Here is a 24,554-nt window from a genome sequence, read left to right as displayed (position 1 = left end):
CGGGCTCAGGAGACCTAACCGAAACCTAAGCCCCCACCAATTTACATTAGGGAGAAAATCTCGAACGCCCTGGTCAACAAAATTGTTGCGCTGACCGGGGACGGAAACTTTCATGTTGTTCCGGTCACAAAAGGGGATATCCATTAAACCAAGCTTCAGACCAAATCTGAAGAACATTTCCGAGCAGTATCCAAATACCTGGAGGAAGCTAGGAAAAGCTACTAAACGTACCAACTAAAAAGCAGCAAGGGCCTGCAAAAGGTAATAAAAGGAATCGAGCACGACGTAACCGCCAAGGAAGTTATCGATGCTCTCAAGGAAAAAGGGTTTTCTGCAAAGAACGTCAGTAACATTATAAACAGGAAAAAAGAGCCGCATTCACTCTTCAGGATCGAGCTAAAGCCAGACAGCAGAGTCTTGAGAAAAATGAAGTGCAACCCATTTATAACCTGCAATACTTATTGCACCGAAGAATTAACGTGGAAGAGCCACATAAAAGGAACGGCCCAGTGCAATGCACAAATTGTCAGGAGTATGGACTCACCAGGGCATACTGTTCGCTTCGAACAGTCTGTGTAGCTTGTGGAGACTTCCACAATTCGGCTAACTGCCCTGCCAACAAAGAAGACCCCAAAAAGAACAAGGAAGAACGCTATAGTCGAGTACCTCGACTATCAGATACCCGTTACTCAGCTAAAGGGACCAAAGGGAAATGGAGATATGCAAGCAGCAAATCGAGATTCAAATACGCCACCTACCGGCGGTAGACAGATTTAAGCGTTATGGGCGTTAGAGTGGGCGTGGCAAAATTTTTTTTGGATCAATCGATAGGTATTGAGGAGACCAATACATTTCAGTTAAAATTTTGTATCTAGCATGAAAACTGTGGCCGTCACAGGTTTGGGCGGTTTGTGGGCGTTAGAGTGGGCGTGCCAATTTTTGATTGATGAGAAGAATTCACTTATGTTAAAATTTTTATTCTAGCATCAAAACTGTAGGAGCCACAGTTTTGGGCGGTTTGTGGGCGTAAGAGTGGGCGTGGCACATTTCTGAAAGAAACTTGCGCTGCGTAAGAAGCTCAGGAATCTGCACGCCAAATCTCAATAGCCTAGCTCCCATAGTTTCCGAGATCTCAGCGTTCATCCGGACGGACAGACAGACGGACAGACGGACATGGCTAGATCGACTCGGCTAGTGATCCTGATCAAGAATATATATACTTTTTGGGGTCGGAAACGCTTCCTTCTGCCTGTTACATACTTTCCGACGAATCTAGTATACCCTTTTACTCTACGAGTAACGGGTATAAAAATGCGTTAACTGCCAAGGTAACCACACGGCAAACTACAGGGGATGTCCGGTCTACAAGGAGATGAAGGACCGCATGCGAAAAGTGATAGCAGCGCGTCATCAGAATACCCAAAATGCGTACACTTACTCGCGTACGACGCCGGAAGTATTTTTCGGCACGGCTGCAAGATCCTCCTTTTGTCAACTAAATTCCCAGAAGGGATTCTCATACGCCGATGCCCTTCGATCGGGGACGGAAAACCCACTCCAGTCTAATCTAGGAAACGCTCAGCAGATCCAAGAACAGTCGCAAAGCACACTGGAAACTATGATGGTCACCATGCAACAAAGTATGATGGAACTCATGTCATCCATGCAAACACTGGTTCAAAACCAGAACATGGTGTTACAGCTACTTGCAGCTAAGCAGACCAAATAACAGATGACAAATCTACGAATAACAATGTGGAACGCCAATGGCGTTTCACGGCACAACCAACAAACAAGTACATTGAAATTTGAGCTGCAGCGACCATCCTCAGACTAAGCCATTGGAACTGAAGTGTGCCTGAGTGAAACTCCCACACGATGGATACCTACATGCATACATACATACAAACATACATACATACATACATACATACAAATTAAGTTTCTCACTAGTGAATTGATTAAAAAAATTTATTTTTATTTTTAACAATCACTTATTCACTATTACAATTTTACAATAGGTCGAACTTATTTAATTCACTGCTCTTGTATCTATTCTCGAATTATTGTTCTGCTCGATTCGGATCTCAAAAACGGACTCGGGACTCGCTTTGGGGATCTTTTGTTTACGTTAGCGGACTCAGGGCTCGCTTGGGTCTCCGATTGTTTACAATATCGGTTTGGATGTTTACAGCATCCGTTTGATTCGGACTGCGTGAAATTGATCTGGGTGGGAATGATTTGGAGGCCTGCTTGGCAGAAATAGCTGACCACGGATTTATCTCGGGTCTGTCAGAGTTCTTTGGAAATTAGCTCTCGGCTCAAAGTTGTTTATAAATTGGGTAAGAGCCCCTAAATAATGTGTCATATAACTCCCCCCATTCTAAATTGAATCGTCCCGATTCATTGGAACTGTTGGGTATATTGAATGTAATTGATTGGTTAATTCGACAATGATATTTTCTTCTAGGGTATTTTCATTGTCGGGTGTATTATTTATCTCAATATCGGAAATATTGCTTTCTGGTTCGATTTCTATACGAATTTGCCATGGTTTGAATATTAAAAATTTTCTGAATTTGATTATAATCATAATAATTAAATATATTAATGCTAATATGATTAATATTAACGTAATTGGTATTTGAGTTTGTTTAATTTGAATAAATGGATTTAGTACGTTAATATTATCAAATGAGAGTTCCGAATCATTAGATATAATATATTCGGATATTAAAAAATATGTATATTTTCGAGCTGTGATGTATTCTAATATCTTATTGTCTACATTGGTGTAGGAAATATTATTAATTATAGAGGTGCCATTAAAAGTAATTAAATATGACCCATTTAAATGAGTGTCATTAACCGTATTTTCTCCATTTACAAAAATGGCTCCATCTTGGATTACATCTACTTTTTTATTTTTTTCTCTGATTTTGTTACAAAAAGATTTTTCTCCATTTAGTAATCTGGTGAAACAAGAACCTTCTGGGTTAAGTGTGCAATAATTGTTAAATATTTCTGTCTTAAAATTAGACATTACATAGTACTTATTTCTACATTTTGCGACGTGATTATCAATTAATAATTTTCCATCATCATGTGAAATGGATCTTGAATTGTAAACGTCACAGCGATCGGTAATAATAGGGTATTTTATGTAAATTATAATAAGATCTTGATGCAAAGCGATTTTAAATTCAGATATATCTAAAAGGTCTGTTATAACTACAGGTCTATTTTCGTGTTTATAAATTTCTTGTATATCGTCGTTGTTTAGAATTTTAGTATTAAATACATCGATTTTGGCGAGTGTAATTGTGTCCATTAAATTCATAAGATCGTAAGTAAGCAAACGCAGACGATATTTTCTAAGCGGAATTTCTTGATCTTTAAAGGCTGTTTTGAATTCTTCAGATAAAGATTTTATCTCTTTAAATATTTTAGAATTAATAACGTATTGATCGTTATTATTTTGTATTAAATCATCGATTTTATTTTGAACAGTTATGAAATCATCATGATCTGGTGTTCCCGCTATCCATTTCCAAATAGTGCCTATTTCATTAATGCCTCTTTTCGATCTACTGGGTATAATTTGGGAGATAAGTATTTGGATAATTTTTAAATCGTGGGATATTTCCCAAAGAAAATTGTTGCTGTCGTGACTCTTCAGAAATTCTGTTTCAAGATTAATTATATCTCTATAAAGACTTATATTAGTTATATGAAATAAATCTGCGTATGATTCATAAATAAGAACATCTTTGGTATCCTTGTAAAGAAGGAAATCATGGTTCGTGTAATCCATAATTTCGGATTTGGTTGTAGCTACCAGCAGTAATAAGTACATTATTGAAATCATTATCTGTAAATTGAAACAAATTATTTTATATTATCTTTATGAATCGTACGGTTTCTGTTATTTATAATAACTTTATTAGGGAGATTTTCCTTAACTACTTGTTTTTTGTATCTAGAATTTAGCTTGTTTCTTTCCCCATGTTTCTTTTCGTAAATTACCTCTCCTACGTGATAATTCTTATTTTGTCTATCTTTATTGTGGGAATGCAACATTTTCTCTTGAGCTTGTTGCAATAATTTAGGCATATCTTCGTGTTTGATTTTATTAAATAGTATGTCAAAAGGTCGTTGGTTGGTTATTGAGTGAATTGTTAAATTATATTTTTGTGCTGCTTTAATAATAATTTCGGAATAGTCAACTAAATTAAGCTCATCTTTAATGCAGCGAGCAATTTCTGTTAAAGTAGAGTGTGCCCTTTCTATTTGTCCGTTGGACGTACTATGTCGAGGATCTGCAAAGAATAGAGATATCCCATTTCTTTGAGCAAAGGATTTGAATTGGGATGAAGAGAAACTTGGTTCGTTATCTATCATCAAAGATTTGGCTAATGGAAATTGTTGTAAAATTTCTGAAACTTTATTTTCTATATTTAGTTTGTTAGGGATTTCTTTTACGACCAAATATTTCGAATAGGAATCTATACAAGTAATGAATATAAGATTTTGGGCGTAATATATGTCAAGATGCAAATTTTCACCTTCTCTTTCTGGAATAGGCGCTTGACCGATAGGAATCTGTACTGGGTGTCTGTTGTATTTGTTTTGATTGCAGATTGTGCAATTCTTTATAAATTCCTTAAGCTTTTTGTATAAATTAGGCCAATAATAGAGTCTAGTTATTTGCTTATAATTTTCATCAAGCCCTCTATGAGCTCTACAATGAGTTTCTGTGATAATCACGGATCTGTCTTCAGCGTCTTCGACATCCTGGACAAATGTCTTAGTGTATAAAAATGTATTTATAAAATTGTCTTTAAGTGGTTTTTGAATTCTATAAAAATCTTCTAGAGTACAGTGAACTCCTATTGTTATATTGGGTGGAATATATTCTCTTAATATTGATATTAAATTTTCTGGAGTATCATACTCTATTATATGTCTAGTATTTCCGAATACATTAATCGACTCATGTATTGTATACCTCCCCGTTGCTATTAGCAATTGTTGCTTAAATTGGTTTAAGGGTTTTCGGGTTTCTTTTATAACATTCTCAAAACTACTCTCTGCTGAATGCTGAGTATTTTGATCTGAGACCGATTCATTACTTTCGTTAAGTTATTAATTTGTATCCTTGATAAAGCGTCCGCAACAACATTTGTTGCTCCTGGCTTATAAATTATTTTGGGTGAATAGCTTTCAATAAAAGAATACCATCTTTTCATTTCGATATTTGGATTTTTTTGAGAAATGGAAAATGAAAGAGGTTGGTGATCGGTATAGATCTCGATGTTGTTAACCCCATATAAGTAATTACGAAGGTTTTTAAAAGCCCATACTATGGCTAAAAGTTCCTTTTTATTTGTCGCGTATAATTGTTCAGTTTTGGTTAGAGTTTTTGAAATAAATGTGATTGGTTTTCCTTCCTGAGAAAGAACCGCACCAATTGCTAAGTCAGACGCGTCAGTTGTTAGGGTAAATTTTTTATTATAGTCCGGTTGTACTAGTTCTACTTGTGCAATTAAATTTTCTTTGAGCTCGTTAAAAGCTCTTACAGCTGAATCATCAAACTGTATTAAAGTTTTACGTGATGCTTTTTTAGATACTTTGCCGTTTTGGCCTTCTAAATATTTTGTTAATGGTTTAGCTATCTTTGCGTAATTTTGCACAAATTTCCTGTAATATCCTGTAAGGCCTAGGAAGCTTCTAAGCTCTCGAATATTTTTAGGGATCGGATATTTTACAATTGTTGAAATTTTTTCGGGATCGGTTTTGATCACATTGTGAGAAACAACGTAACCGAGAAAGTTTGTTTCTAATTTAAAGAACTTTGATTTTTCAATCGAAATTTTCATGTTTGCGTTCAGCAAAATTTTAATAATGACAATTAGGTCTTTGTAATGTTGCTCAATTGTTTTTGAAAATATGATTATGTCATCCATATAAACATGACATGTTTTACCCACTTGTTCTCTCAAAATATCGTCCATCGCTCGTTGGAATATTCTAGGAGCGTTTGTCAAACCGAAAGGCATTCTTAGGAATTCGTATTTCCCATTATTTATTGAAAATGAGGTTTTTTGTATGTCAGGTTCGTTCATGAGAATCTGATGAAATCCAGATTCCAAGTCAATTGTTGAAAAGTATTTGGCTTTTCCGAGATTTGATAAAATCACTGAAGGGTCCTGCATTGGATACCTATCAGGTATAGTATTTTCATTTAGTTTTTTATAGTCAATTACGAGTCTTAGTTTTGGAGTTCCATCTTCATTGAAACCCTTTTTTGGAACCACTAGTACTGGGGAATTATAAGGACTTCTACTTGGCCTTATAATTTCTTCTTTTAGCATTCGACTTATTTCAGAATTTACAAAATCTGAAGCTGATAAAGCATAAGGGTATTGTTTGCTGTAAATGGCCCTATCATTTACGGTGTTTATTTCACCGCGTATATCTGTCCTAAAAGGAATCTGCATATTTATTTTTGAATGCTCTTCATTTATAATATTTAATATTTCATTCTCCAGATCTTTTCTTTGATCTGCAGATGATATTTTTATGTTGCTTATTTTTTGATTGTCGGATAGTTCAACGACGGCGTGTTCAGAATTTTTCAATTCCAAACTTTTATTTTTGTCGGATATTTCTACGACGGCGTGTTCGGAATTTTTAAATTCCAAACTTTTATTTTTGTCGGATATTTCAACGACGGCGTGTTCAGAATTTTTAAATTCCAAACTTTTATTTTTGTCGGATATTTCAACGACGGCGTGTTCAGGATTTGTATATCCCAAACTAAATTCGCTTTGATTACCCATTTCAGATTCGGATCTGATTTGAGCCTTTTCATCAAAGTATTTTTTTAATATAAATTCTTTTAATGGAAGAATGGTGTTTTCTTCTGTTAAAGAATGTTGGTTTAAATTGTTTCCGTTGTCATAATTTAATTTCTCTTCTATTCCGTTATATTTAATAACTCCCTTAGCTGTATCAATCACAGCTCCTATTTTTTTCAATAGGTTATAGCCGATCAGTAGATCTGAGTCTAGTCCTTCTATTTCATAAAAAGTATACCGTGTATCCAAAATAGTTATTATATGATAATATTTAATTATTGAATATCCATTCACTGTGGATACTCTTTTATATATTGGAAGCTCATTCTTATTTTTGTAAACTCCAGTTCTAATATAACACGAGGTTGCCCCAGTGTCAATTAATATCTTTAATTTTTTATTTATTTTCGGGTCATTTCTAAATAAGTAGGGTAAGCCTACTCCTGACTTTTGTCTAAAAAATGGTTCTCCTCAATGTTGTTTAGTCTCATTGTCTTGTTAGCCGGTTGGTTAACAGTTCCAGTTGGTACCCTTTTATTTTGGGCTTGTCCTTGCTGAGTATTCTGGGTCTCAAACTTTTTTGTTTGATCCCACTTGTTCTGGCTATAATTGTTATTTTGATATTTATTATAGGTTTGATTATAGCCGTTGTTAGCCCTATTCTGAACCTGGATAGATTCGTCTACCTCCATTGGTTCTGGCTTATTTTGTGGCTGCCTATAGGTGTTCCACTGATTTTGTTGGTTATTATTAAATCTACCCTGGTTCCAGGAATTATTTTTGTTTTGATTATAATAACCATAATTATTTTTGTTCCGGTTGTTGTCATGATTAAACCTTAAATTATTACTATTTCGCTGGTTATTGTAATTGTTGTTTTGTTGTCTTTGCTTTTGGTTGAAATGTGTTTGTCCATTTCCACCAGAGTTTGGCTCACTATTTTTTCTCTGAGTGGTTGAGAAACTGTTTGCGAAATGCGCCCTCATGTTGTTGCTTTCCAATTCCTGAACTATGACCATTGCATTCGGTAGGTCAGGTGGATTCATTGAGAAAATTGTGTCTGAAATTTGGCCGTTTAGGCCGGTAATGAAAACTCTAAGAGCAGTCTTCCTATGTTTTTCATTCATTTCTGCTGTTATCGGTTTGTTTCTCCCGTAGGTCATAATTGTTTTATTAATAAGTAGAGTTAACTTTCCATTAACTGTACCATAATAATCCATAATTGATAATTTTCCCTGACTCAAAACACTTAGTTCCTGTTCAATAATATGAATAGGACGTTTGTCGCTAAAGACAAAGTCAAGTCTGGCCATTATGGCATCGAAATTTAATACCGTACCGTTATGGGTTAAGGCATCGTTTGCCATTCCCGTTATTTTGTTTCTTAATATCGATAGGGCGGAATAAAATCTTTCACTCCCTCTGGCATATTGCCCCATGGCTATTTCAGCCGATTCTCTCCAGCTTACATATTTATCTTCTTCTCCTTTATATTCCCTAACAGATTTGATGATCTCATAAGATGTGTCGCACTTTATATTTGGATCTATAATCTCTATCTGATAATCTTCAACCGTTTTAACTTTATGAGAAAGCTGCGATCTTAAGTTAACGATCTCTTCCTTTAATGGATTCAATTCAAAATTTACAATTTGTTTAATTAAATCTCCTACATTTAACATGGTATTGTTTGTTATCGCCTGATGATGTTCTTGAGGCGAACTTATGTGGAGTCTTTTATTTGCTCCGTTCTGGCTTGTTGAAGGTTCTGACATTTTGAGAATATTTTCGAAATCAGAAATTAATTCTTCCACTTTGTATAATTATATTTTTTTTACAAATTTCTTATTAAATAATAATAATAATAAAAAAAAGGATTATATCGCTCACGAATCGTCCTCCTTATTTTTCTTGTCGTTGTTTTTGGGGTTGTTGTTTTTCTTGGATGATCCTGCTTGGGGTCGTCCTTCCATTTTTTGTATATTGGGGTCTTCCTTCCTTCTTCGGGGTTTTAAATTGATGTCTTCCTTCTTTCTTCAGTGTTTATTTCTTGGCGAGGGATTGCCCTTCAGCCTTTTTGTCTTTAAATGTCTTTTCGAAGATTTGTTTGTAGATTTTTGTTTTTAGATATTTTTTTAATTAAATTGTTTTTCACAATGGTTATTTATTTCGATGAATTTTGTTGTCACTTTTTAAATTTTTTTATTTTGTCCGAGCAGTGAATTTATGTTACGAACACTATTTTGTAATGTGAGATTTTAAGGGGATTATTCCATTAATTATTTTCCACCTTATTATTTTTTGATCAACACAAACTTTTTATTTTTTTGCCGGTTGTATAGAGTTTAAGGGGATTATTGCATTTATTAATTTCCACCTTATTTTTTTCAACACAGGCTTTATATTTTCGTCGGTTGTATCGGGTTGTTGGCCGCGCAAAATTCCTTTTTCACTTTTAAACTTTTTTGGGGTTTATTTAAAAGCTTTGCTTTAGAATTTTTTAATCACACGGCCCCACGTTGGGCGCCAATTAAGTTTCTCACTAGTGAATTGATTAAAACAATTTATTTTTATTTTTAACAATCACTTATTCACTATTACAATTTTACAATAGGTCGAACTTATTTAATTCACTGCTCTTGTATCTATTCTCGAATTATTGTTCTGCTCGATTCGGATCTCAAAAACGGACTCGGGACTCGCTTTGGGGATCTTTTGTTTACGTTAGCGGACTCAGGGCTCGCTTGGGTCTCCGATTGTTTACAATATCGGTTTGGATGTTTACAGCATCCGTTTGATTCGGACTGCGTGAAATTGATCTGGGTGGGAATGATTTGGAGGCCTGCTTGGCAGAAATAGCTGACCACGGATTTATCTCGGGTCTGTCAGAGTTCTTTGGAAATTAGCTCTCGGCTCAAAGTTGTTTATAAATTGGGTAAGAGCCCCTAAATAATGTGTCATATAACTTACATACATATTTATACTGCCATAGTGTTAATTTTGTTTGAGTAACATAGTTTATGTGTGTTGGGGCGGGGTGTCTTGATCGATGAAAATAGGTGAAGCCCCAAGATCGAATGGTACCCAAAAAACACGGGAGTACTTTGGGGTTGTTACGCGACGTGCGTGGATGTTTATTTGTACACTTGGAAATAAGAACTGCTTAAGCCTAACTTAACTTAAGCGCTCCAGAGCAGAGCGGAGACTTAGGGGAGAGATGGAGAGGGAGAGCGGACGGCAGTGCGAGCGCGCGAGATGTAGACATCTGGATAAAACTGCCGCTCGACACTGCCTCCTGAAATTAAACGCCCTTTTGACGTAAACATTCTCCCCCCCCTTGCGAGGACACCCGTAGCAAGAACCTCAGGATAGTAGGCTTAGGGATATGTTGGTAGTGAAGATCGGTCGTCCGTATGTAGGAGAGTGTTGTGGGCCTTTCCACACTTGTGCAGTGATGACCACTGCGGCAGGAGTCCTTGGAATGATTGTGAGCCATGCAATTGGAGCAGTACTTCTGGATATGTACTTCCTGAAGCTGATTCTGGCGGCTTAGCTGTAGAAAGTGGGGGCACTTCCGTAGAGGATGGATCTTTTGGCAGACTCGGCATTGGTAGGATTTAATACCTCGAGTACGTCTGTCATCCAAGGCGGGGTATGGAACCCAATATTCGGATGGAGTATTCTTAGGGGGGACTTTTAGTACGGAAACTTGCGCTGAATAGGACGAAATGATGTGTGGAACTGAGGCCGATACTGACCTTGGAGGGTCGGATGGAATCGGCGGAGTAGTAGGGCCGCTGTTTCGATGCAGCAATGTGTGATGCCGATCTTGGCAGGTTAAACAGTTGTGAGCGCTTGTGCAATCCCGGAACTGATGGCTGCTTGCAAGGCAATTGGAGCACAACTGCTTCCTTTGAATATAGGTTAGACTCGGATTGTCTATGTATATTGCCGTGAAAAGGTCCCGGAAAGTCGGCCAGCGAAGATAATCGCCAGAGAAAACCTCTGTGTCGATAGGAGGGAGCCGACAGCCATAAAACGTGGAATTTTGGGATGGAGTTACTGGAGCTTGAGGTATTTGGGAGGAGCCTTTTTGGATTTGTTCCATCAGCTGCGCGGCAAATATTTCGTAAGTGGAGTACGTTTGGTAATTCTTGGACTTTAGTATGGATTTTGTGTCTGCGGCTATAATGCAGTCGGAGCATATGTCGTATGCTGCCTTTACCGTTTGCCACAAGGAATTGAGGTGATCGCGACGGATTTTACAGGCGGATAACGTTGGGGTAGGAGCACCTGGAGCGTTCACAGTGGCCTCAAAGTGGATCAGACAGTCAGCTGTGGCCATAAACCGGGTTAAAGCGGATTTTACTGATGTTGCCATGACGTTAAGTAATTTATAATTTTAATTCAGAAATAAGAAAACGGATTGGAATCAAATTAGAAATTAGGAACCAATCAAGATTGTAAATATATACGGTCACACTGTCGGTAAATATTTATTACATCGGATGGTCGGACTTATGTAAAGAATTACGGACTTTAAAATTGTATTTTTGAAAGAAACATTTATTGTGAGCTCTTGACCCACGGTGCACTGGCGAAAATATCGATATACGTATGTATGTACACTGTACGTATGTATATATGTGGGGTGCGAATAGCAGAATAACGTAGCGGGAATGGGAAAGACTTCGCTTATGTTTGTATGTCAGTGCGTTTGTTTGTCACCTGCACAACTAAATTGCAGACGATTTGCTGGAGTAAATTTGTGGAATTTGTAACTTTGTTTTTAATTTTAGAAATAGTTTAGCCGTATTTGTAGGTCGAGAAAAGTAGTTGGAGTGGACTGTATTAGAAAGAGTAGTTAGAGTGGACTGTATTAGAATATTTATGTAAATATACACACGCAGCTGGAACACAGTAAAAAATAAAGAGTGCAAATCTTAAGGACAATCTTTATGATCGGGAATTTTTTACTGTGGCTGAGTTATATTTTACACACAATTGGAATTGAAGATATATTTGAGAAATATTTTTGTTGAATAGTACCACTGAAATATCTTCTGGAATTGTTTAAAGTGTACAATTGTGGGCAAAGGAAACTGGAATATTGTCGAGCACAAGTAACGGAATTAAAATACATATATTAAATGCCGTTGCGTCGATTAATCACTTTTGGATTTAGACAATATATCATACAGAAAGTTAGTCGAAATAGGGTTCGAAAAACTGGCGTATGACCGGCAACTATAGTAAGTGGAACTTATCTGGAGCGGTTCAAGCCTGCTGGGACAAAATCAAAGAAAACTCCAGGAGAGGAAAATCCAAAGATTTTGAAAACCGGCTTAGACTGGACCAAAATGATGAGGCGGGGTGGCTGGATCGATGAAAATAGGTGAAGCCCCAAGATCGAATGGTATCCAAAAAACACGGGAGTACTTTGGAGCTTTAACGCGACGTGCGTGGATGTTTATTTGTACACTTGGAAATAAGAACTGCTTAAGCCTAACTTAACTTAAGCGCTCCAGAGCAGAGCGGAGACTTAGGGGAGAGATGTAGAGGGAGAGCGGACGGCAGTGCGAGCGCGCGAGATGTAGACATCTGGATAAAACTGCCGCTCGACACTGCCTCCTGAAATTAAACGCCCTTTTGACGTAAACAATGTGTTATTTTCAAGTACGATTTGCAAAGATCCACAGTTCAATTTAAGAATTCAGTATTAATTGTCGAAAGTAAGCTTACCAATAACTACAACCGAGTTGGAGAGTTTAAATTGTTAGGCCTTCCGTATAGAGTTCTCACCACTTATACATTGCAACAATATAGAAATACCCAAGGGATAGGATTTTTTTTTCTGCCGGCACTCTGCCGACATACACAGCAGTACTAAACGGTCTGCAATAAGAAACTGCTCTTGCACCTGTGCCACCTTTTTGTGAGTCCCTTGGACTGATAATGGTAGTCCGGAGATTGTATGTGTTTACTGTCAACCAGATTACCAATATACTTGAAAAGATGCAGTGAGTTCACAACGTCAACGTAATGGCAGAGGCATTCGAGAGAGGTACAACTTACGGCCACCGCATTACTCTATCAATCATCGTCAGACAGTGCGATAGTTTTCTTGTTATGGCATAGCTACAATGTCAAGTTGATTAATTCTTCCGTTTGGCACCTTGTTATTTTCTAGTGAGCGGTGGTTGTGCTTATGAATTTTAGAGCGCTGTCAAGGTAGACAAACTCTGCATTATCGAGGGTCACACGAACATCTGGAGCACTTGACGTACTGTTGACCGACCCCCAGTGGTTGCGTAAAGTTTGGGTATAAAAGGACGAACGGTTCCTGTAGATACATCGAACTCTTTGAAGTTTTAAAGATGTGGCTCCCCACAAAAGGTGTACCAGCTCAGGATGTAACGCTTGATCCTCCTCGCCATGTTATAGAGCATAATTTTAAAAAGAGAATTGCTGAATATAAGCCAAATGTCGTAGAAGTCTTGACAATGCTTTCTCTAATCGTTGCTGAAATGTGTAACCAGCGGCTCGTGATTCGTTCTAATGAAAAAAATAGGTCCGTCAACAAGTTGTTTGAAATATTTAATAGATTTGCATAGAGCGAGTAGTTCTCGGTCGGATGTCGAGTAATTTGTCTCCGTTGCGCTTAGGTTTTTCCTTCAATTACCATCCGTTCACTGATCTAAAACTTTTTAGACTTCGAAATCGGAAACATACGCGTGTTTTCTTATTTACCGAATAGAATGCGTAAAAAACTTTTCAGAAAAATCAAACATGTAATAAATTAATTTTTACACAATCCGTTCCGATGGGAAAGCTTGCTCCAATAAAGAATAAGATATATAAGTACCGCTTAGTGGGCGTTAAAATGGGAGCTGCATACTTTTATACGGACGGACGGACACTTCTATACTTCGGAAAAGGGAAAAAAATAAAAAAAACAAGTGCAACATCGCTATGTTGGCATCACTGGTCGATGTTTTCGAACCGGTTAAAATCCGCCCTCTTTTCCTACGATAACCTATAGGCTAAGCTTACGCCATTAGCATTTGAGAATAAAATTTGAAACCCGAAGCAAGAAAACCCGCAACCCTCCGTTTTTATCTCTTTGGGAAATTCTAGATTCTCATTTGTGCCATATATATACATATATATATATATATATATATATATATATTTGCACAACACTAATGGCACATATATATATATATATATATATATATATATATATATGTATTCCGGACAACTGAACAAAATAAAGTAATATATATTTTTGCAACGCACATTTGGAACATTTCGAGCAAGTTCTACAAAATTTATCGACATATATTTAAATATTATTAGCACACGCCCCCGTTCAGCCGAATTGGCCGCCCTTTGTGTGAAAAATATACAAATATATGTAGATTTATTGTTTTTCCGAGCGGCATATATATATATTATTATTATATATATATATATATATATTATATATATATTTAAATCTCTGCACCCTAAGTGTATTAAAAAAATATTTTTTTAATTTTACTTTACACTGGTTACAATATTTTTGGAAGAACAGCGACCTATTGTTGATAAGTCTCAAACTGAACTCCTCCTCTAACTCCTACTTCATTTACGATCATACCTCGGTTTTAAGCTTTAGAGCATTCTGTGAGTGGGACTTATTGCAATTGAGTGATCCTCTAAATTTGGACTTTGGACTCCAGACTTGGGTCCCGAAATCTGAGTATCCTGATTCGTGAGAACGTGCCGATAGTCTGAACAGCGGCTCGTTCTAATTGTTTAGTCTATAAAGTTTGGTTTTTTGTTTCATGGAAATTTCCTCTGGCTTGCCTTTAGTTCGGTAATTATACCCGTTACTCGTAGAGTAAAAGGGTATACTAGATTCGTCGGAAAGTATGTAACAGGCAGAAGGAAGCGTTTCCGACCCCATAAAGTATATATATTCTTGATCAGGATCACTAGCCGAGTCGATCTAGCCATGTCCGTCTGTCCGTCTGTCCGTCTGTCCGTCTGTCCGTATGAACGCTGAGATCTCGGAAACTATGAGAGTTACAATACTGGGATTAGGCACGCAGATTCCTGAGATTCCTGCGCAGCGCAAGTTTGTTTCAGTAGAGTGCCACGCCCACTCTAACGCCCACAAACCGCCCAAAACTGTGGCTCATACAGTTTTGATGCTAGATAGAAAATTTTAACTGAAATGTATTGTTCTCATCAATACCTATCGATTGACCCAAAAAAAAGTTTGCCACGCCCACTTTAACGCCCACAAACCGCGAAAACCTGTGTCGCCCAGCGCAAGTTTGTTTCAGTAGAGTGCCACGCCCACTCTAACGCCCACAAACCGCCCAAAACTGTGGCTCATACAGTTTTGATGCTAGATAGAAAATTTTAACTGAAATGTATTGTTCTCATCAATACCTATCGATTGACCCAAAAAAAAGTTTGCCACGCCCACTTTAACGCCCACAAACCGCGAAAACCTGTGTCGCCCACAATTTTCATGCTAGATAAAAAATTTTAACTGAAATGTATTGTTCTCATCAATACCTATCGATTGGTCCAAAAAAAAGTTTTCCAGGCCCACTTTACCGCCCACAAACCGCGAAAACCTGTGACGCCCACAATTTTCATGCTAGATAAACAAATTTAACTGAAATGTATTGGTCTTGTCAATACCTATCGATTGGTCCAAAAAAAAATTTGCCACGCCCACTCTAACGCCCATAACGCTTAAATCTGTATACCGCCGGTAGGTGGCGCATTTTAATCTCGCTTTGCTACTTGCATATCCCTATTTAGCTGAGTAACGGGTATCTGATAGTCGAGGTACTCGAATATAGCGTTCTTCCTTGTTTTCCATTGGCTTGTTGACAATTAAATTTGGATTCTTATTTCTTAAAGGGTGTCTCGAGGGTGACTGCATAATGTGTGCATGTATGTGTGGGTGTGTGGACATGTACATAGGAGTATGTGGTACTATGGATATGTCACTCCCCCATCCGTTGAATTTACCTGTCCTCAGGTCGATAATCTTGGGTATAACATTATATTTCCTTCTATGTTAATTTGATTGGGTAGATTGTTTACAATTTCTGTACTTTTTGGTGTTTCTTCCTTTGGTTTTATATATTTTACAATAAGTTTTCTTGGTATGCTCTTAAATTTATACCATAAATACAATAAAATGCTTATAATAATGATTACAAAGGTTGTTAAAGTAATAGTTTGAAATACATTATAATATTTTGTATGTGATTATATTATCTCTTTTGTTTGAATATAAGAAAATGGTTTCAATTTTGTTACATTATTATTTATGTAAACACTCTGTGTATAATCTAACATTGAATTTGAAAGAGTATATTCATCTAATTGTATTGAACAATTAAGGATTTTAATGAGGTCACTTCCGACTATAGAAATTTCTTTATTAATGCAATTTTAATTCAGCAATGTTTTAGGGATATTCCATGTCAATAAAATATTGGGTTCAACAAAATTAATTTGGAAATTTTTTTAAGTTTTCGTATATTTGCGTTAAGTGTTTTCCTGTCTAATTATTCCATTTATACAATCATCAATTACTATTTTTCCTGTTTCTTTATTAAATAGTTTATCTTCATATATGAAATATTTATCAAGTATATTTTCTGTTAAAATATTGTTATTTTCATCGGGATAAGGAATAATTTCAAAAACGGGAGATTTGACTATCTCTGAAGGAATATGGGAAATAATCAAAATTTCATTTGTGTCTGTTTTAAGCCAAGTTGATGTTTTGATTCTCAACAATTTCTCAGGGTTCATATTTTTCAAATAATAGTGTTTTAGTAATTTTGGATTAAATAGTCCCAATCTTGTCATTTGCATTCCTAATTCGATACCTTCTACATATTCTGTAAAGTGTTGTAAGTTAAATATTAAAACGTTCACTTGCTGCTCTCTTTCTCCCTTTTCTTTTAATTTGTTAATTATTTCGATTCCGTTATTTATGACATTGATGATCATATTTAAATCCGTATTTTGAACGCTAGTATCTACCAAATTATTGATTTTCTGTTCCATCTCATCTTTATCATCTTGATCTAAGGTAAAATATTTGTAAACTGTTCTTACGATATTGAATAGACCTCTCTTACTACGTTTTGCTATTGTAATTCCATTGATTTCTCTTTTAAGTTTTTCTACTACTTCTACTTCTTTTAAAAGATCTTCAAATGTTTGCTCGGTTTTTGTTATATTTACGCTTAAGTAATGGTATTCATAATTAGTTGGGTTTTCGATTGATCCTGCTTTAAATACAAGATATCCGTTTTGTGCCTTTATGGGATTTAGTTCAATATTTTGTCCAATTGTCAGTTGAATTACAGTTGCTAATGTTATAAAGAAAATTATTGTTTTCACCGAGTTGTTCCTGAGTCCGTTCATTTCCTTCTGTTTGCCTGGAATTATCATCATATTTACATTTATTAATTTTCTCCTCTTTTTGAACTTTGATTTATAATGAACAATCTTTCTTACTCTATTCGTTTCTTCAAAATGTTTTTCATCTACCTTCTTCAAGGTTCCTGTCTTTTTAAATGGATTTGTAGTCTTGGATTTCACTAGAGGAGCTTGATTGTATTTTGGATCTATTTCATAGTCCTGACGTTTCTCGTTTAATTTTTCAATTCTATTCATTTTCTTTTCTTGTGTATCGTAATAAGGAGTTCCTGCATACATAAATATGTCAGCTGGTATTTGATTTGTAGCATTATGTTTTGTTTTGTGATTGTAAATGTAAAGGATTAATTCGAACTTAGTTATCTGTTTTCAATGTCTGATTCGCTTCCTATAATTCTTAATTTTTCATTTACTGTTTTATGAAATCTTTCTATGTCCGAAATACCGTTTTTACTTGTTGTTATCCGAATTTTTACTCCTTCTGAATTTAACCAGTTGTGTAAGGCTACACACATGAATGCTGAATCTTTATCTGCTTTGATTTCTTGTGGTTTTCCCATTTCATTGAATACTTTCATAATAGCTCTTTTGGCTTCTAACCAGTCTCTAACTGTGACTTCTACTAGGGTAGCAAATTTTGAATATACATCGATACACGATAAAAATTGTTGGTTACCTACCATGTAAAAATACATAACAAATTTTTCTCTTATATTTTGAATTTCTGGGGTAAGTTCAAATGTCAGTTTAGTATTTCTATGTTCTGTTTAAGCGATGTTACAAATTACACATTCATTTATTATATTTTGAATTAACTTTTGATAATCAGGGAAATAATATTTTTCTCTAAACCACTTAGTATTTTTTTCGATTCCTGGATGTAATAGTTCCTTATGTCTTTTCAAAATTGTTTCTTAAAAATCTGTAAATGTCAATATGTCTTCGAGTCTGGCTGTACATCTTACTAATTTTGTTAAATGGTTTGCATTTATAATTTCTACGTAGGCTTTTTGGAATGTGAGGAAATCTGAGTCATTATGAAAATAAACTGCGCTCTTTTTACTGCATAAATCTTCTTTAATTATTTCTTTTACTGAGGTTTCTGTCATTTCTTTATAAATAATTTTGATTTTTAATTTATGAAAATAGTGTGTTATTTCTGTTGTATCTTCGTTTCCTTTAATAAGTTCAATCTGTCGGGAGAAGTAGTTAAATGGTCTCAGTTTTAGAAATGTAGTTTTGGTTATCTTCTTGGGCACTATGCGCTGTTGCATCTGCGTTACTAGCAGTTTCTTCTGGTATGTTTTCTTCAGAATTTTCTGTGTACATAGTTTCTTCTATTTTAGTTCTAGATAATGCGTCGGATACATAATTCTCTTTCCCTGGCAAATATTTAATTTGATAATTGTATTCATTTAGTTTCCATCTTTGTAATTTCATATTCGGTTCTTTTCTATTGTTTAACCAAACTAAAGAAAGGTCTGCCGAATAAATATGACCGGTAATATTTGGTGGCCCATACAATTGCTAAGAGTTCTTTTTCTATGGTGGAATAATTTATTTCGCGTTCGTTAAGGGTTCTGCTGGCATAACAAATGGGTTTATGATTTTGACATAATACTGCTTCTATCGCCATGTTGCTTGCATCTGTTGTCAAAGAGAATGACTTACTAAAGTCGGGGTAAATTAGAATGGGATCGGATGTAATCAAGATTTTCATTTTTTCGAATGCTTCTATGTATGGTTTGTCTTTAATGTTAATTGTTGCACCCTTCTTCAGTTTTATTGTCATGGGTTTTACAATATTTGCAAAGTTTGGTATGAATTTCCTATAAAATCCACATAATCCTAGAAATGATTTTATCTCCTTTGGGGTTTTCGGTATCGGGAAATTTATAATGCCACTTATTTTTTTGGGTTTGGTTTTATGCCTGTAGTTGTTACTATATGACCTAGGAACTCTATTTCTTTTTTCATAAATTCGCATTTATCCAATTGTAGTTATACCCGTTACTCGTAGAGAAAAAGGGTATACTAGATTCATCGGAAAGTATGTAACAGGCAGAAGGAAGCGTTTCCGACCCCATAAAGTATATATATTCTTGATCAGGATCACTAGCCGAGTCGATCTAGCCATGTCCGTCTGTCCGTCTGTCTGTCCGGATGAACGCTGAGATCTCGGAAACTATGAGAGCTAGGCTTTTGAGATTTGGCGTGCAGATTCCTGAGAAAAATTTTAACTGAAATGTATTGGTCCCGTCAATACCTATTCGCAGGATTTTCGATTGAACGCGCTGTATAATGTCTATGTTGCTTCTGCTGGCGTTCCCCCATAGCTGGGAGCCATATGTCCAGATGGGCTTGAGAGTGGAGTTGTAGAGCAAAACCTTGTAGTCCAGACGCAGGGGCGAACGAGCGTTAAGAATCCAGTAGAAGCTGCTGGCCTTTAGTTTTAGATGTACTTTCTTGCGTTCGATGTGTCTTCTCCAGGTTAGTCGTCTGTCAAGGTGGACGCCGAGATACGTTACATCGTTGACTTGGGGAATCTGCGTATTATTCAATAATAGTGGAGGGCATGTTTGCCTGTTGAGAGTAAACGTTATGTGTTTACATTTTTGTTCATTTATTTTAATCCGCCAATCAGATAGCCATCTCTCTACTACGAGGTGGTGGTTTGCCAGCTGTGTTGTGGCTCGGCCTGGGCACCTCGAGCGACTCAAAATTGCGGTGTCGTCAGCGAACGTAGATGTTGTTAGCTGCTCGTTCGTGGGAATATCCGCTGTGTATAGGAGGAACAGAGTAGACCCTAGCGCGCTTCCTTGCGGGACTCCAGCTTTTATAATGTAGTCGTCGGATGTTGTTGTATTGCACCTTACTGCGAAGGTCCTGTTGTATAGATACGACTCAAGAAGCTTGTGAGTGTAATCAGGCAAGTGTGTTTTGATTTTGTGCATGAGGCCATCTAGCCAATCTCGATCGAAGGATTGAGATACATCGAGAAATATTGCGCTGCAGTATTCCCGATGACTGTTTCGATTGGAGAGCTCAGATTTGGGTGAGCCCTCCACAAAGGATGTTTTGTACTGGTTGGCGATAGTTATTGAATGTACTTCAGCTGTGCATTTTCTGTTTCTTGCTTTAGAGCTCGATTTAGTGAGCGAGTGGCTTCCTTAAGACGTTGTTTTGATGACGGCGATCTGTTGGTTTGCCAGGCACGTCGCAGGCGCCTCTTTTCTAGGATAAACCGTTCAATTTGCAGATTAGTTTTGAAGTGGTTGTTGGTTAGTCCTAGAAAAGAGGCGCCTGCGACGTGCCTGGCAAGCCAACAGATCGCCGTCATCAAAACAACGTATTTAGGAAGCCACTCGCACACTAAATCGAGCTCTAAAGCAAGAAACAGAAAATGCATAGCTGCGGTACATTAGAAAACTTTCGCCAACCAGTACAAAACATCCTCTGTGGAGGGCTCACCCAAATCTGAGCTCTCCAATCGAAACAGTCACTCCATATGGCTCCCAGTTATGGGGGAACGCCAGCAGAGGCAACATAGACATTATACATTACATTATTTTCAATCGAAAATCCTGCGAACTATCACTGGGGCACCATGGTAAATTCGCAACCAAAACATCCACAGGGACCTAAGCATTCTTACGGTAAAAGATGAAATAGACAAACAAAAAGCGTCCTACAACCAAAAACTCTCTGTGCGCCCCAATCGCTTCGCAAGAGGCTTGACTTGGGTATCCAGCCGATCCCGTCTACAACGCAACGACCTGCCTAGCCAGCTATAACTTTCGGGCCCCTTTAGCACAACATCAGTCATATGACTGTGAGTTGGATTAATTAGTCTAAGATTTGATACAGTTATTGTTAGTATCCAAAGGGCGAAGATTCAATAAATAAATAGCAAAGCATTTAAAAAAAAAAAAAAAATTGTTTAATTATTTCCCGAAACAAGAGCAGAGCTGTCCGGCCTTGCACGAAAACATTCGTGCTTATGTCAGGGGCTGAAACACATGCTGGTCTCTTTCTTGCATTTTTGTTGCAGATGCGCAGTGAGTCGCGGTCAAGGTCTTCTCAGTTTAGATATCAAAAGCAAAGTGAAGTCGGCTTCCTTCTGCCGGCTTCTTCTGACACACGTAAAAACGACACACGTCATCCAATTGCAAATTCCTTTCTTTTCTCTCTCTCTCTCTCATTTGCAATTCCTTTTTGGTCCTTCTCTCTCTCAGAGTCCTTGACCTTGACCATGACCGCGCCACACTCGGCTGAGACGACACTCTCTCTCGTTCTCAATCCACGCTCTCAGCAATTGTGCAAATAAAAGGAACCACAAATAACCTAGTGACTAGTTTATTTTATTCTTTATTCTTTCTCTTTCTTAATGCTCTACAGTTTCTATTACATTTTCTTTCTTCTTATACATCTCCGACACGGCCATCCTGATTTTCACACGTCCTCGTGTGCATACTGTAACACTAGGTTGGTATCATTCTGGCTTTATTTCTCTTTTCATCTTTTACATCTCTCATCATCATCCTTTTTAGCATAACAAATAGTGTACACACACAAGTTTATAAATTGCGTCATTAAATGTCGGTTTCGCAGGCTATCTCGCTTTTTCACATCATACAGTGAGTCAAATCAAACTTGTCACACCAGTCAACCGCGCCACACACCATGACAGAACACTCCTGGTTCCACACATGTGCCTTCGGCTTGACCTGGTTCAACTTTCTCTCAGTAGCTCGTACTCTTCTGCGCAAACCCGACCATTTGGCTATCCTTGTTATCAAACCACAGTTACAGGCTCTTGCCGCCCCACGCGACGCTTTGCACCTTTAGTGCCACGATCTGCTCAGATCCAAGCTGCATCACACAATATCATCCATACTAGGCATGACTATTGTTGATCAAATCTAGCCCCTGTGTTTAATGTCTCACGACGAGTGTCTTTTTCACCACTGTCCCTTTCCTCAATAGTCTCATCAGAGATCTGCTCGTCCGGCAGCCTTCTCAAACTCTCGTGCGAATACTTGTAGGTTCGCTTGCTAGCTAACGATTTTAACAGGTATCGATCACCTTCCAACAACTCGGCAACCACAAAAGTTCCTTTGAACTTAGGATCCAATTTGGTCTGATGCCGCTCTTCACTTCTAAGCAAGACATGATCCCCAACCTTGTGTTTTACAATCTTGTCCTTATTCTTATCAACTCGATTCTTTTCATATTTCGCATTTATTTCAATATTTTCTTTGGCCTGAGCCCTCGCTTGCTTACAATCTATTTTAGTTTCTTCATTTATTGGCAATAAGCCCATTGGCCTGGTCTCTCTTCCAATCAATATTTCTAATGGGCTATACTTTGTTACCCTGTTCGTTTTACAATTCATGGCTAACTGTACTTCACTGAGTGCATCCTGCCAGGAACGTTCAGCTATCTCTACCGCTGTCAACATACTCTTCATCGTGCTCATAACTCTTTCAACCTGTCCATTGGCCCTACTTGCTCCGGTTGGTATCAAATGTAACTCTATTTTGTGCATTGAACAGAACTCACGAAATTTTCCACAAGAGAAACTCCTGCCGTGATCTGCTATGATACGGTTAGGTTTACTTGATCTGATATTAGAGGCAAAGGATATTTGTCAGCCACTGATTTTGCATTTAGCTCTCTATTATCTAAATTGGACTCGCGAATGGAGAATTACTTGGACGTATTACATTTGCCGCCAACATTTCTTTGATTTTATCTCTAACTAATTCCTTTTCATCTACGCCAAGTCGATATGGACAGTCTTGCACAGTCTTGTTGGCATCTAATAAACGAATTTCTAATTCTCCAGTCGTGACACTTCTGCTCGGTATTCCAATAATAAAATGCTCAGTGTACTGGTCAAAAATGTTCTTCAATTTAGACTTATCATTATCACTTAAATCATAATTTTCATCAAAGAGCTTATCATAATTTGTAATAGTTTCATCGGATATTGAATTAATTTGTTTACTTTTAAAAATATTAAATTTATCAGCATCCATCGTTATGCCAAAGCCAAGTGCCAAGATTTCACGACCAATCATGTCATGTTTCAAATGCTCGTCCATAACTACATTAAACATGTTTTCCAAATTAAATTGACAAATTTGTATGGTGGACAGTATTTGTAAATTACAGTGTACAACATTTGTTCTAATTCCTTTTAGAATGTATTACCAGGTAATACCAGCATAGCTGATCTGTGCAAGCCATTGGGAAGCGCTCCCTTCTAGTGCTCCACTCAGCGACATAACCAGCGCACTGCCCTCCAGAGGATGCTCTGGAGAATCATGTCGGATGTTTTGCGCCACGCGCTGGCGTCAGCTTCAGCCGCGTCTGGATTAAACTTTGGTAGTCTCAATGATTTTTCACTTGTTGTTGTTGGAGCAGGCTGCTGCATTGTTTTTAATATTTCGATGAATCGTAGATTTTGTGCTTCCAACAGAGATCGCCATTCACTATCACGCTGGGCCTGAGCCGATCCCACTTCTGATGTCAGGGGCTGAGACATTTGCTGGTCTCCTTCTTGCATTTTTGTTGCAGATGCGCAGTGAGTCGCGGTCAACGTCTTCTCCGTTTAGATATCAAAAGCAAAGTGAAGTGGGCTTCCTTCTGCCGGCTTCTTCTGACACACGTCAAAACGACACACGTCATCCAATTGCAAATTCCTTTCTTTTCTCTCTCTCTCTCATTTGCAATTCCTTTTTAGTCCTTCTCTCTCTCAGAGTCCTTGACCTTGACCATGACCGCGCCACACTCGGCTGAGACGACACTCTCTCTCGTTCTCAATCCACGCTCTCAGCAATTGTGCAAATGAAAGGAACCACAAATAACCTAGTGACTAGTTTATTTTATTCTTTATTCTTTCTCTTTCTTAATGCTCTACAGTTTCTTTTACATTTTCTTTCTTCTTATACATCTCCGACACATACATATCTATACATGTAAATAGAAAACATAGCACAAAAGAAAAGATATATATAAAATAACTAGCAAACCCTGCGAACTCCGTTTCGCCACCAGATGGCTTCGTTTTATGTAACATTTCGTTTGGTGATTAAAAGATGAAAACAATTTTTTTTTTTATATTTGAAAAGGACATTTTTTTTCATTTAACAACAGTTATGAATTCATTTCGATTACAAAAATGAAGTGTTATTTAGTTGAACTTCTCTAAGTAAATGAAAG

Source organism: Drosophila suzukii, chromosome 3, assembly GCF_043229965.1.
Source record: "Drosophila suzukii chromosome 3, CBGP_Dsuzu_IsoJpt1.0, whole genome shotgun sequence".
Classification (NCBI taxonomy): domain Eukaryota; kingdom Metazoa; phylum Arthropoda; class Insecta; order Diptera; family Drosophilidae; genus Drosophila; species Drosophila suzukii.
The sequence above is the reverse complement of the archived record's forward strand: the minus strand, read 5'-3'. Positions refer to the sequence as shown.